This window comes from Rattus norvegicus, chromosome 14, assembly GCF_021556685.1.
Source record: "Rattus norvegicus strain SHRSP/BbbUtx chromosome 14, alternate assembly SHRSP_T2T, whole genome shotgun sequence".
Taxonomy (NCBI): domain Eukaryota; kingdom Metazoa; phylum Chordata; class Mammalia; order Rodentia; family Muridae; genus Rattus; species Rattus norvegicus.
Window position 1 is genome coordinate 8993789 of NC_141547.1, and position 16106 is coordinate 9009894.

The following is a 16106-nucleotide window of genomic DNA, read 5'->3' on the forward strand; positions in this document are numbered from 1 at the left end:
TGTCACCAGGATATCTTTAACTTCTCAGCTCTTTGCTCCCGACTACTTACAAACCACAACAGCTAGCAGAAGCAGCCGAAGGGAGTAACAACCACCCCCAGTCCCTCTTGGGGCTCTCCTGTTTATAACTTCTCCAGCGTCCCCAGAATTAAAACTGTCTGCAGCTGGTAAAAATCACACCCCTGCTAGTGCATGAGGCAAATCACAGTCACCTGCTGTGAAGCAGCCTCTCCCTCCCCCCCCCACCCCCCACCCCCACACCTGGGGTTAAATCTAAAACCTATTCACATGACATAACTGGGTTTTTCAAGAAACTAACATTCTCACTACAGAAGTCAGAACAGGAACTCCTATATGGTTGGAACCTGGAGACAGGAGCTGATGCAGAGGCCATGGAGGATGCCGCTTGCTTAGTGGTCTGCTCCTTCCGGATTGCTCTCCCTGACTTTTTATAGAACACAGGACTACAGCCCAGGGAAGAAACCATCCTCCACAAGGTGCTGGGCCCTCCCCCAACAATCGCTAATTAAGAAAATGCCCTTCAGGTAGATCTTTTTTTTTTTCTTTTTTTCTTTTTTTTTTTTTTTTCGGAGCTGGGGACCGAACCCAGGGCCTTGCGCTTGCTAGGCAAGCGCTCTACCACTGAGCTAACGGGGGTGTTTTCTAATTGAGATAACCTCCTCTTTAGCTTATGTCAAATTGACATAAAACTGCCCAGCACAACTTGAATCAGAGACAATAACTGAGAGAAACAGATATTCCCTCAAGTTGAAGGAACGTGAGTCTGGGTGCAAAGATTCTTAAGGGGGCCAGCGCAGTGAAAGAGGGGGTGGTGGAATTCATAACTTGATGTCTCAGATCCCGGTTGTGTGTGAGGCCACAGAGTCTGGTCACAGCACTAGAGGAGAAAAAAAAAAATCAATAGAATTTCCATCAGCCACATCAGATGGTAGAATAGAATTGACAGACGCACACGTAACAGGGAGGTTTTTCTCTTCCCATGGAAGCTACAAAAAGCTGGAAACCCCAAGAACAAGCCCTGAAAGTTTTACTTGGATCTCATTCATCCAGTGGAAGATGGAGTTCTTGGTTCTGAAAGTTTTGGAACAGTTTCTAGAGGTTAAAGTCCAGGGAAGAAGTGGAAATCTTGGGAATGTTGATCACACTGAATGCTTGGAGAATGAAATCACAGTCGTTTCTGGGAGACAGTTCTCCTGAAGGTATTTGAAATATCTTATCAAGAAATACCTTAATAAGAGGAATCTCTGAGATTGGCTTCTGGTGGTTGCATCTGACAAGGAGACTTAACAACTTCCTTATTTCCAGATTAGTCCAGATGGGCTGGCATCTGAGGACTAGTTGGTCTTTGCTTTTAATAAAATGCCAATATGCTAAAGTAACCTGAAGTCTGTCTTTATCAGCAAAAATAAACCCACTGTACTCTAAAAAAAAAAAAAGAAAGAAAGAAAGAAAGAAAGGAAGGAAGAAAACATTCAAGCATGGGTTTATGATTATAACATGAACATCCACTAAAGATATTTAATATCTTAGACACTTGTGACAAATCTAAGGCTCCTAGCCTGAATTCTTGCATTTTGCCCCCGTTGTAGAAATCTCAATTTTGCACTAGTAATTTCCTTGATTTCCTTTCAGCTTCTCACTGGTTTATGGATTGCTGATCAATATAATTCTGGTTTGAAAAAAAAAATCACGTAAGATGTATCTGTCTCCTGAGAGACACAGCCAGAACATGTCAAATACAGAGGCAAATGCTAGCAGCAAACCACTGAACTGAGAACGAGACCCCCTTTCGGGGAATTAGAGGAAGGATTGAAAGAGCTGAAGGGGCTTGCAACCCCATAAGAACAACAATGACAACCAACCAGAGCTCCCAGGGGCTAAACCACTACCCAAAGACTATATACATGGACTGACCCTGGGCTCCAACTGCATATGTAGCAGAGGATGGTCTTGCTAGGCACCAATAGAAGGAGAAGCCCTTGTCCTGCCAAGTTTGGACCCCCCAGTGTAGGGGATTGTGAAGGGAGGGGCAGTAAGGGAGGGTATATGGGGAGGGGAACACCCTTATGAAGAAGGGGATTGGGAGGGGATAGGGGGCTTATGGACAGGAAACCGGGAAAGGGAATAACATTTGAAATGTAAAGAAATATCCAATAAAAAAAAGTATCTGTTATTTGAATTTTTGAAAAAAATTACACCCTATGACATGTTTTCCTCTGAAGGGCTACTCATCCATGTATTTTTTTTAGTGTGACCACATTGCTATGAACACCCGAGTTCCAAATTGGTCCTGTGATACACTCTTATCTACCTTATATATCTACCTTATAGAAGGCAGGCACACCAGTTTCACTCTGAGTAATCCCTATAAATCTTGCTCTCCCCTTTGGCTTATACCGGGTTTGGGCACTAAGCAGACAAACCTCGATGCTATAGAGAGGTTTTTTTGTTTGTTTGTTTGTTTGTTTTGTTTTTTGTTTTTCCGGAGCTGGGGACCGAACCCAGGGCCTTGCGCTTGCTAGGCAAGCGCTCTACCACTGAGCTAAATCCCCAACCCCGAGAGGTTTATTTTTAAATCTGATCTGATATAACTAACACTTTCACGGGGTTATTTAATGTGATCCCTGGCGTGGGTACCTGCTCTCCCACCTTCTACTTTGTAGTTATTTCTTTTGCTATCTCTGTTTCTCACCTCTTCTCCTTTTCTTTCTTTCTTTTTCTTTCTTTCTTTCTTTCTTTCTTTCTTTCTTTCTTTCTTTCTTTCTTTCGAACTAGTCGAGTGTCTCCTTCTATGTTCCCACTTCTGTACAGAAATCTGTTGAAACATGGAATTTCGAATCAAATTATAAACGTCTGAGGGAAGAATGAAAACCTTTTCGGACATAGACGGACTCAAAAATATCTTCTCCAGTCGCGTCGGAACGCGATCCAGTTAAATGCGGGAGGAACCAGGGAAAGGGACCAACGACAGAGAGAAATGAGAACGGCTTCCTGGGAGTGAAAGGCCAGCAAGCAGCTCCAGACAGGAATCACCTGGCTGTAGGTACAACCAGAGGGACCGCCCAAAGCACCGGGCTCCGCCTCCAGCATGCCCGGTGTGTGGGGGAGGGGGCAGAGAATAATCAACCCGAACAGAAGTCAGGGGGTGAAAATTTGAAGAAGGAGCCATAGGGCGTGGGGGCAGAATCCCAAAGACTTGGAGCATGGAGCAGCAGATTAAAGTACGTTCAATAAGAAGGTGAAAGACGTACTAAGAAACTCTCCAGGGGGAAAAAATCCTGACCTCACCGGTTACATTCACTATTACCAACCTCATGGGCCTCTTGTGAGGATTGTTAGTTAATAACTGTTGAGTGCCTGGAAAGGACCAAAGTAAACAGATACAAGAAAATGAAACTTTGCTGAGTGAGCCCTTGGTGATAGCCCCGCAGGGCCAGGGAGGAGTGGTCAGTTCCTTAACAGCTGAGATTCATTCAAGCCCTAGTTTGAATCACTGAGTGCTTAGCCCTGGCTAAGGATATAAGTCGTACTAACTTAGAAAGCATGCGAAAACTGTAAATCTATAAGACATTAAAAATACAGACGTTGGGGAATAGGAATGAAAAGAACACAAGACATGCTGTCCGTGTCTTACACAGAGCACAGGTGGCTCAGCAGTTAAGAACACCGTGCCTCCTTGCAGAGGACCTGGGCTCGATTCCCAGCACCCACATGTTGGCTTACACTCCAGTTCCTGGAATGGGGTCTAATGCCCTCCATAGTCACAAGACACACACAGAGGCAAAGCGCCATACACCTAAAATAAAATAATAGTGTGGTGGTTTGAATGAGAATGGCCGCAGGCTCATATATAGGAAGTGTGGCCTTGTTCGAGGGGGTGTGGCTTTGTTGGAGAGGTGTGGCCTTGTTGGAGGGTGTGACTTTGTGAAAGGGGTGTGGCCTTGTTGGAGGGGTGTGGCCTTGTTGGAGGGTGTGACTTTGTGAAAGGGGTGTGGCCTTGTTGGAGGGGTGTGGCCTTGTTGGAGGGTGTGACTTTGTGAAAGGGGTGTGGCCTTGTTGGAGGTGTCACTGAGGTTTGAGGTTTCAAGAGCCCAATATAGCCCCTGTCTCAATGTCTCTTAGCTTTACTGCTTGCTGCTCAGAATGTAAGTTCTTAGTAGTTCCTACGCACTATTCTAGTGCCATGCCCGGCTGCCTGCCGCCATTCTCCTCGCCACAATGGTTACGGACTTGCCCTCTGAAACTGTAAGCAATCCTCCGATTAAACGCTTTCTTCTACAAGTTGCCTTGGTCCTAGTTTTTCATCACAGCATTAGAACGTCAACTGAAACAAATTCGGGGGGGGGGGTAATTAAAATAAAGGAAAGAAAATAAAAGTTCTTTTTAAACTGTTCAGATCTTGGTTCTGGCTTTAACCAAAGGAATGATGTTTAAAGCAGACAGACCTGAAGTAGAAATCCGAGTTTGGCATTTTCCTGTAAGGTCATTAACTGTGATGAGGATAACAAGGAGCGACTATGGCTACGCTGAAAGATAAACATGAGAGAGGGAAGTGTGAGTGAGGCAGGTCCTCCTCGATCCTGTGGTAAATCCCGCCTAAAATCATTAGTTAGTTACAGCACTAACCAACAGTAAATACGTTATACACTCATGTGAAGACAACCCCCCAGAAAGGCTATAAACAGAAACACAAACCATTAAAGGGGTTGACACAGTTCTTTCTCTGGAGCAGGAGACTCTGAGAACGTACACAGAAGACTGAAGCTTTTCATAGAAAACCTTCTATAGGGTTTGGAATTTTCAGTCACTTCCATGTATTACTTTGGAAAGAAAATAAAAAGTGCTTAAGTGTACATTTGCAGCTTTGATGAGGGAACTCTTGCAATTACCATTTTTTTTTTTTGATTCTTTTTTTTTTGGAGCTGGGGACCGAACCCAGGCAATTACCATGTTTTAAATGCTTAGTTTAATTTCTCATCATTAACAGTTCGCTTTAGCTTCAGATTCCTACACAAAGATCAAATGTCTTCTTGATACAAGCTTGCAATGTCGAACAAATATTAACAGGTCATGAGTAAACCACCCCTGCCCCATCCCCACCCTGCCCCCACCCATCCCACACCCCACTACACCCCCACACCTCCACCCCTACTCCCCAGCCCCCAACTCCCTCTTTTCCCCCAAGACAGGGTTTCTCTGTGTAGCCCTGGCTGACCTGGAACTTACTGGGTAGAACAAGCTGGCCTCAATTTCAGCCTGCCTGCCTTAGCTTCTCAAGCGTTGGAATTATAGATATGTGTCACCGTGCCCGGCTCCAAATATTTTAAAGTTTTAGATATACCAAGTTACTAATTCTCCTAGAAAGTCCTCGAGCTTTTAAATCATGTCAAAAGTTGGAAGATTCTTGGTTGTGGCGGTCTTTACTCCTGGGGCTTGGGAGGCAGAGGCAAGCAGATCTCTGAGAGTTCAAGGCCAGCTTAGTCTACAGAGCAAGCCAGAGAAACCCTGTCTTGAAATAAGAAAGGAAGAAAGAAAGAAAGAAAGAAAGAAAGAAAGAAAGAAAGAAAGAAAGAAAGAAAAAGAGAAAGAAAGAAAGAAAGAAAGAACCTACCTCAAAACAAAATGGAGGCTGCATTAGAACTTCCTTTTTAAAATTACATTTTATTTTGTGTGTGCATGTGTGTGGAGGAGGAGGAAAAGAGAAAGAAGTTTTACACGACAACGTTTTCTAAAGCTGAGGTAAGCTTCCTCCCTTACCCATGAGCAGCTACTCTATGCCATGCTTTTGTCCCCTGGTTGGGAAAGAGTAGAAGTTAAGAAGAACCAAGAGGCTTCCTTTAAATTAAGGAGGAAATTCAAGACTTTTAGAAAACACACGGACCCAGTGCCAGAGGTGACTGCAACAGAATGGGTGGCGTGATGCCAGAGAAGTCAGAACTTCCCAGGTTCCCTCTAAGCCAGTGAACAAGGAAGGGGCCCAGGGCCCAGGGCCGAGGGCCAAGCCCACGGCTTCCTTGTTCTCCCTGGGTCTCCGGGGCGCCGGCACTGTCACAGACAGCGTCTTTGACATTTTTGCTTTGCTCTATAAAGAGGAGAGTTACTTCCCGTGACCCGTCCACCCAGAACTTTATGACGTCCCTTAACTTCAGAAGGGGCCTGCTTGCAATTTAAAAAAAGGCCAGAACCAGGAAACAGAGAGTCCTAACTGCTCCAGTTCAGAGTTCTGGTCTCTTCTAAGGGCCTCTTAGATCCCTGCCCTCAGGGCCTTTTTTCTTCTGCCTGTTTTGTTTACTGAGAAGAGTACAGGGTCCATCTATGGGTTTCTGTTTGATGGCCTCTCTAACAAGGGTTTTCAGAGTCACAAGGAAAAGCTCTACCCACCTATGACTCCCATAGCTCCTGGGAATAGAGACGGTGCACCTCCAAGAAATGGAGTCTCCTATCCAGCTGCTAAAGGTTGAGAGACTCCACAGTAAAAATATACCCAGGAGGGGTTGGGGATTTAGCTCAGTGGTAGAGCGCTTGCCTAGCAAGCGCAAGGCCCTGGGTTCGATCCCCAGCTCCGAAAAAAAGAAAAGAAAAAAAATATATATATACCCAGGAAACAGGTCATAAACCACCTTCATGGTCGGATTTCTCTGTTATAACCTGGGGATGTATTTCCGCCAAACACCACCTGTTGCTGGCATAATCTTTAAGGAGCCAAAGATCTAGCCGGAGATTGACACCCATGTTTCTGTTTCCTTTTCCTTGAGAGACAGGGTCGTTAGGGAGCCAAGTGGGTGGAGCAACTCTCCTCGAGGCTGCCTGTTTCCTTCCTTTGAAGGAGGCAGACTCTCGATTCTTCTGTCCCCATGAAGTTTAATGATCCGTATTGATTTTGCATCAACTGAAAAACAAGATCAACCAAGCCATCGCTGGCATCACAGTTGTCTGAGAAAGGACGCGACATCATCTGGAGAACGGCCCTGGTACCTCTGGCCATGTTTCCAAACTGAGATTGCGAGCAAAAGTAATTAAGTCAGCTTACTCTTGACCTGCTAAAAGCCTGTCAAGAGTGTGAATGAATGGTCCTTTCCTCGCTTGCATCAGGGATGATGGCAAGAAAACAGAGCACTGTTTCTTCAGTAATGAAAGTGACTTCCGTTGTCTGTTTTGATGCCATCTCCTAAGACTCATCAGCCCAGAGCAGTGGTGCACACCCAGCGCTCAGCAGGCAGATGGTTCTTGTGAGTCTGAGTCTAGCGAGGTCTACATACAGAGTTCCAAGCGAGTCAGTGCCACATAGTGAGACTGTGTTTAAAAAGTAAAAGACTGGGGGTTGGGGATTTAGCTCAGTGGTGGAGCGCTTGCCTAGGAAGCGCAAGGCCCTGGGTTCGGTCCTCAGCTCAAAAAAAAAAAAAAAAAAGTAAAAGACTATCGTTCTGGAAGCTCTCCAGTGACCCGAAAGAAGTGCATTCAAACGTCAGGTTCCTCACACAACATTGTTCACCCTCGTCTCTTACCAGCTACCTATTTCTAAAAGCAGCCCAGAACTTGGTGGCTGTACCTGGCTTGTTTCACCCTGTAATTTATGTGACCCCCCCCCCCGCCCGGAAGAAACTGTGGTTTGGTGTTCTGTTTTGTTTTGATATCTGTGTGGTTTCTGTGTAGATAGCTTCAATATGACCTACACGTTAGTGCTTACTCTGGCTGGTCTAGTTTACGGCTGTGATCTCTGTTTCAATTCCTGTGCACGTGGGTCTCTCAATGGTAAGTTACTGGGTTTGAAAAACAAGCATTTCAAGGGAAAGTTCCCGCTTCACAAGACCTGGCCCACAGAGCGACACAGACTTCTGCCATACTCTGTGGTCAAGAAGCCACAGACTCCAAATTCAAGAGAAAGGGTGTAGATCTTCCCTGGGTGTGAAAGGGGTATCAAAGAATTCAGAGGACATGTTTTCAAGTTGAAATATGAGCATTCTTGTTCCACCCACACACACACACACACACACTTTGCATATACATTGAGGTCATATGATCTGTTCAGAAAAATCTAGCACAAAGAACACACTACATACATACACTCAGGGGATATAACCAGTTTCAGGCCTATAAAGTGACTTTAGATTCTGGAGTTGAAATGAGTCATTTATAGGAAGAGCGAGAAGAGGGGTAGGAAGAAGAGATAAGGAAGAGAAATGAAAATGAAGGAGAAGCCAAGTCTTGGTCTTAAGCACTGGGTTAAAACCAACAAGTTGACAAAAAAAAAAAAAAAAAAAAAAAAGTGGTGATGTCTCAGGCTTTGATCCCAGTACGAAGGAGGCAGAGGCAGGCAGATCTCTGTGTCCGAGGGCCAGCCTGTTCTACAGAGTGAGTTACAGGACAGCGAGGGCTACACAGAGAAACCCTGTCTCAATAAAACCAAAACCAAGACGAACGAGAACAGCTCGTCACCACGGCATATTTCTCTTCTGCTCTCCCAGGTGTGTGTTTATCAAATTTAGGCCCTTGGGTCTGTTTAGAAATGTGTATTATAGAGGCATGAGGTGGTATATGCCAACCTTAAATCCTCCAGCAAAAAATAAAACCAGATTTCCATAAACAGTGCCATCAAAGCCAAATCTGGTAAACAGTAAACGAGAGCCAGGTCAGAGTGAGCCACCTGTCTCTTTGTCACCACAGAACACCCAACACGGGCGGCCTCAGAAAGCTAGTTGACCTTCGTGTCTCTCCAGTGTGGCAGGGAAGGGGTGGGGGAGGGGGACTCATGTTCGACTGGCTTTCTCCTTTCTATTTAGTCACATGATCTGCATTGGCTTTGGAGGAATTGGCATGAAGCCATGACCTAAGTAGACAGGTGGTGAATATGTACCCATGCCTATACCCGTGTTCATACATGCCTAACCATGTATCCTACCTATACTAAAGGGGCCTAAAAGCAATGCTAACCCCACAGTAACAAGCGTCCCTAGAAACCTTCTAAATAACCTTCTGGTGAAAAGGCATGCTGGTACCCCACAGAGGAGGTCATTCCGGTGTGAGGACAGGAAAACACAAGAGGAACCTGGGATTCCAGAAAATAAAAAAAAAATTTTAAAAATAAATCTTTGTGAGGGGTTGGGGGAAGGGGTCGTCAGCCTGAAAGACCTGGCCTCTTTACGGCCGAAGCTGAACTAATTGGGACAAGAAAATAAATGGCTGTACAAAGGTGACAACTTATAGAGTAAAATAAACATCTAGCCTCTATCAAGATAAATCATTTGAATTCTAATTAATGAATGAACAAAGAAGAAGGAGGAGGAAGAGGAGGAGGAAGAGAAGATCACCAGTGGAAGGGAGATCTACCAACAAGTAGAACGTTAGTTGGTAAGAGGAGAAGCAGGACCTTTCCCCTGCTAAAGTATTTCCTGTGAGACCCTCAGTCACGCAGTGTCATATGCTGAGTCATGCAGTGTGTCATACGCTGCGTCAAGGGGTCAAGGTCAACATTAGCATCGGTAGACGCACTGACATCCCCTGCACTGAAAAGAGGTCAGAGGAAACCAAATCGAAAGATGTCTGCGAAGTAACAGACCAACACGCTTCAAACATGTCAACCACGAGAGCAAAGGGAAAACACACACACACACACACACACACACACACACTCAGATCATGTATTGATTGTGTTTTCACCCCCTCTCCTGGGTCACAAAAAAAGTATCAAAACTTTATTCTGGATTGAGTTGTCACGATAGTGGTTATTAATAGATAATTATTCAAGCTGCCATCTTCACAACCGTTTATAGGTAATCATTGAAGGAAAACTGCGTCGTCTTTCTTTGGAAAGTCTGTCCATCCGTTATGTGTTTCTGGTGGACCAGTAAGGGATGCTATTCGAGAAAGCTGTACACCAAAGCTCATTTGCAGCGAAAGACTCTGTGAGATCAAGTTGGTTTTGTGAACATTTGCTGGTGAGTAACATCTGTGAAAAGAAAAGAGGAAGAAAGGTTGGGCAGCGAGCCATGAGACACCAACAGTTAACACCTAGCCATTGGGCCGGAGGGAGGGCTCAGCTAAGAATACTGACTGAGATTCCCAGCAACCATGTGGCAGTCACGGACGCCTATCATGTCACAACTGTCTATAACTCTACCTCCGAGCGATCCACCTTGGGCACTAGACACTCAAGGGGTGCTCAATCATACGTGCAGGCAAAAACACCCGTACACATAAAATAAAAATAAATACATTTTAAAACAACAACCACCAAAATCATTGTTAACTACAGCCCTCCCAGACGCCCTGGCTGCTTGATCTTGAAGAGAGGCATTGAAGTGCTATTCGCACGTGTAACCGAGGCTTAGCCAGAGGCCTCCCTCTCTGAAGCCTGAGGCTCCCTTGAGTGTGTGACCTAAATCAAGCCAATGCAAATGATTTCTGAAAATTATAGAGATTGAAAGGAAAAAGTTCTTCTCTGTTTTGTTTTGTTTTACCGAGAGCGAGCGCCTGCTATGGCTGGGGTGTCCTCTGCCCAGGCCTCTGGAATGAAGTCTTTACTACAGTTGGCCTACAACACACAGGCAGCGAGTGAGAGGAGAGGAGACTGGTGAGGGTGAGATTCCACTCCGTACCCCAGGACCCTGGCTCTCTTCAGCTAACTCTCGTGGGAGTTGAGTTCCGAAAGCTACCTGCACATCCCCATAGCTGATTGAGCCAACAGTTACTATTCCCAAAGACCTTTTCCCCTTTGTTTGAAGAAGCTTGAGTTCAACTAATTCCTATCTGTCAGCAGCTTAAGGATGCCACCCTTGTACTTCAGATTATAGTGTCCTGGCAGCAGCAGACTGCTGTTCAAAAGAAGAAAGATTGTTTTCTTTATCTGATTTTTAACTTTCGAGTAAACAACGTAAAGTCATGGCTTCCCACGCCCTGCAATTCCAGAGCACTGTGACCGAAGAGAGATCAAAGGTTTAGATTGGGGATCTAACCGAAAGCCCTGTTTGCGCTGGGCAAGAACTCTACCACTAGGCTATACTTTTAGCCCCTTAAATATTTCTTTCCTTATTTATTTCTTTTTTAGATTTCAAATTATTTTTTACGTCTACGACTATTCTACTCACATGTGTGTCTGGGTACCTATCATGTGTGTGCCTGGTGTCTTCAGTAGCCAAACGGGCATCAAGACTCCTGGAAGTGTGGTTGTGGGGCTGTGAACCACCATGTGGATGCTGGGGATTGAACCCAGACCTTACTTAGCAAAAAGAGCAAGAGTTCTTAACTCCTGAGCCATCTCTCTGGACCCCTCACTTCCCGAAACATTTCTTAAAGCTTAAACAGCTGTAGACATAGCAGAGAAGTTGAAAAAATGGGGATAAAGTTTCTGGGCTCAACAAGTTTTGCCTGAGGTTAACCACACATGTGACCGTAGCGATGATAAAAAACAGAAGTCTGATGCATTCAGAGTGTTGATGAATAAAATCATTACCTGTAGAACAAAAAACGGAAGTACGTATTAAGGAAGGTATCCTGTATTGATCAGGGGGAAAATTAACTTTTTGATAAGTGGCATTGTTTTAACTGTATAGCCTTGAGATGAAGATATTAAAATTGTCTCTCTTCTTCCTACTGCACGAAAGAATAAAATTTAAATGTGGACCAGTGGCAGTCATGAGAACGGCACAGGTGGAGTCCCGAGAACACAGAGCAATGGACATTTCCTGTGATTCAGATTTTTGATGAATAAGAGGAAATACCAATGTAATTGCTACCAAGAGCTTGAATTTACAAATGCATGCTGGGTACTTTGGATCTCAAGTGTCTCTCAAAGGCCCATCTGAGGCTGCCTTGGTCCCAGCTCAGTACCACTGAGATGGCAAACCCTTGTGATGGTGGCTCCTCGGAAGTCCTATGTGGAGAATATGCCCTGGAAGGGAACCGAGGAACCCTAGTCTCCTGTTTTCTTTCTCCAAGCCCTGGGTTGAGCTATGGCGGGATGGTGTCTCACTGCAGGCTCCAGAGCAACAAGGCCAATCCCTCCTGGGGTGATATTTAGCTCTTGAGAACTTTTGGGGCCACTTCTAGGAATTTGGCATCCGTCACTAGGCTGGGACAAGGAAGTAGGCTCAGATAAGAATATCAGAAACAGTGACATGGGGCTGTGTTTACTATGTTGCTGAATTACTACCTTGTGTGATCTCCTAGTACTTCACTTGATTACCTGTCTTCGATCGAAGAACCGACCATGTGTTTTGGATGTACCCAGAAGGGATATAAAAGCAGGCTGTAGAGAGAGAGAAAGCGGCTTCAGCCTTGGTACGGGCTGGAGTCATGTTTTCATTTTGTCCATTTTTCTTTTTCAATCCACACTGTCTCACTTGAGATCCTGTTGACTGACTGAGGTAGCCTTGTCATTTAGCCAGAATAAACTTTTCACATTTATTTATTTGCAACACACACACAGCACAAGTGAACAAGTGTAAAAAATAAAAAATGTGTGAAATAAACTTTTCACATTTATTTATTTGCAACACACACACAGCACAAGTGAACAAGTGTAAAAAATAAAAAATGTGGGAACACAAGAACACACACACACACACACAATTGTAGCACTGATAAGGATAAGAAAGACGGGAAATCTTTCCTTCTAGTTTCTTGAGGACACCTTCTAAACAGACTAGAAACGAACGAAAAACAGTCCCTTTGAGGTTAAGTTCTTTCCCAAACCCACTCGAGTGATAAGATCTCGGCTAAACGGGGAGCTGCTTCCCGTTGGGTTTTGAGCTCTGTGGGAACTGAACAGGAAACTTGAGGAAAGGCAGGGCAAAGCCTTGAGGACCAACAGGTCAGTCTCAGTCACAGAAAGCCTGCACCAGTGGGTAGCAGGCATCATGGGAAGCAGCTAGAGTGGCACAGAATTTGATTTGCATTTTTAGACGATGGTCCTGGCTAACCAGGATAAGGATAACTTGAAAACTCGGAAGCAATAAGGAGGTGTTTGCAGCAGTTCCCAGAACAGCAGTGTGGCAGTGGAGGTGGAAGAAAGTGGAAAGAGGGTGGGGCAGGCAGGCACTTCTGAGACAAAGCCAGCAACCCTTGCAACGGGATGGCTGGCCAGTGAGGGGTGAACTAGGCTCTTGTCCGAAGCGATGAGTAGATTGTGTGTGTGGTTATTTGCTGACATGTGGAAGGTGGTATCCTTATCAAAGGAGGTAAACCAAAGGTTGAAACTGGAGCATAGCCGCCTAGGTGAGCTGATTTGAATATTTACATATTGAAAGATATGCAAAGTAGAAAGGGTTCAACTATCTCAAGTCAAGGCTTTGAGGGTCATCGCTGAAGTCACCTCGAGTGCTACACTACTGGTCTTTATCCCTTTTTCTCCACTGTCTCTATTCCCAGCTCCTAAAGGTTACCCTTGGGCAGGAAAATCCACTACCTACCCAACCTTTTGTGACCAAAATGGTATTTCTACCGCTCCCTCTCCAGTCTACAATTTCCAGCAGTTGCAGCTCCTGATCTTGTGCTGCTCTCCAGGAGCTCCAGGTATCCCTTGAGAGGATGGACTAGGAACTTCGTGCTCCACTCTGGGTAGCATGATGTTGTACATGAGTTAGAACTTGTCTGGCCTCTCCCCTCATGGACTCAATCATTCAGGGTCAGGACTAAATAGAGGCAAAGAAGATACACACAGGCATAACATGTAACAATTACAATGAAATTGCTGGGCCAACGAATAAGCATATTTTTTATTCCTCTATGTCAATATAGATAGATAGATAGATAGATAGATAGATAGATAAGTAGATAGATAGATAGTCAACAGTGCCTTCTTTTATTTTAAAATTAGTTTATTTTTATTTATATGAGTACACTGTAGCTGTCTTCAGACACAGCAGAAGAGGACATCAGATCTCATTACAGATGGTTGTGAGCCACCATGTGGTTGCTGGGAATTGAACTCAGGACCTCTGGAAGAGCAGTCAGTGCTCTTAACCACTGAGCCATCTCTCCAGGCCCCAACACTGCCTTCTTAAAAGACAGGACCAACTTATAATGCTGCCACAAACCAGCCAGTCTATAAAATTGAGTATCTACTTGTGTGTGTCTGTGGCTGTGTGTGTGTGTGTGTGTGTGTGTGTGTGTGTGTGTGTGTGATTGTGTAATCATTATTGTTTCAGGTTATAGATGAGATTTAAAGCATTCTTCAGTGATATTGCCTTACACATTTAGCAGTAAATAGCCAAGCATAGTCAACATCAATGTGATACGAGACCCGCAGGACATGCCAAAAACCAAGTTAGGTCATACAGACTTTTAATCCCAACAGCCAGAGGCAAAGGCGGGTAGATCTCTGTGAGTGTAAGGCCAAGCTGGTCTACTGAGTGAGTTCTGGGACAGCCAGGGTTCCAGACTCTAAAGGTTATGTAGAGAGACCTTTGTCTCAAAAGCAACAAAAACAGCAACCAAAAACTACCAACTTGGGGCTTACCTTGTGAAATAAAAACTCAAACCCACTCACCCAACCTCTTCTGTCTGTCTGTCTGTCTGTCTGTCTGTCTGTCTGTCTGTCTGTCTCTCTCTCTCTCTCCTTTACTTTACAAGACATAGTTTCACAGTCTAGCCCATCTGGCCTCAAACCCATGATGTTCCTGGCTTGACCTCCCCATTCCATTGCTGGGATCACTCATTCAGGACCAAGATCAGGCCAAGATAACAAAGCAAACAGCCGCCAGCATGAGCTAACCGATGGCAAACTGTGGGAAAGGCAGTCTCTACACTTCTTGTTTCTTTCATCCCAGAGCAGTCATTGAAGGCCACGAAGCCTCAAGAGGAAGTTCCTTCGAATTCAGAAACAAGCATAAGTACTTGAAGAAATGGACAGGAACAGACAGGGGTGGCCAGGGCTTCTCTGCTAACCAAGGTTCCTGCTGAACTAGCAGGCTTCCTAACATAAGCTGGAGTGGATTCCATGGGGCGAGGGGGAGTTAAGCTAATGACTACTTCATGGCTGTGGTTAAATTCTGAGGCCAGTTTGATCTTAATCGCCTCGCCTGTGATTGTGGAGTTAAGCTCCCCAACATGAAGAAAGGACCACAGCCTGTAGGTACCAGGTCATTAGAACAGGGACAGACATGCATTCTGGCTTTCCGTAACTTTTTTTCCTGAAGACGCATTCTGTATTTTATTTACATTTTAAGACTAACTTTCATCTCAAAATCACATATCCATTTCCTTTTTGTTGACTGCACTTAAAACTTCTAAGTCAGGGCTGGAGAGATGGCTCTGCGGTTAAGAGCACTGACCGCTCTTCCAGAGGTCCTGAGTTCAAACCCCAGCAACCACATGGTGGCTCACAACCATCTGTAATGGGATCTGATGCCCTCTTCTGGTGTGTCTGAAGACAGCTACAGTGTGCTTACATATAACAAATAAACAAATCTTTAAAAAAAAACAAAAACAAAAAACTTCTAAGCACGTTTTATTAAACAAAGGCTGTAAACAAAGCATCATGTCTGTTACATGTAACAAACGGGAAGCGCTTTTAACAGAAATTCAAAACCCCAAACATTGTTTTATCGTGAATACAGGTAAAAAAAGAATCCTGAGCCTACTGTTGGTACTCAGAGTAGTCAGCACCCGCAGCGCTTCAAGAGCTAAAACAGTTGGTGGCTGCTACTTAAACAATCCCGGGGTTGGGGATTTAGCTCAGTGGTAGTGCGCTTGCCTAGCAAGTGCAAGGCCCTGGGTTCCGTCCCCAGCTCCGAAAAAAAGAAAACAACAACAACAACAAAAAAAAAAAAAAAAAAAAACCCAATCCCAGCTGCAGCTCTAAATATGGTGGATAAAACCTGCCAGTTCTCTTCCTCCTTGAGACTTTCCTTTCAGAAAAACAAAGGTTCCCGTGGCCACCTGACACTCCTTCGCCCTGCTTCTGCCTTGACAACCTGACTTCTATTTTGAATGCTCCAGGTTCATGTTTAAATGACCGTGCTTTAAGAAGAGGAAAATTGTGCTGCACTCCTCTTGTTACCTGAAAACACAATGGGTGTACATATATATTAAATATATTCTTACAACTGTCCCGGTCATGTTCACCAGCTGCCGTTCTCTTACTTCAT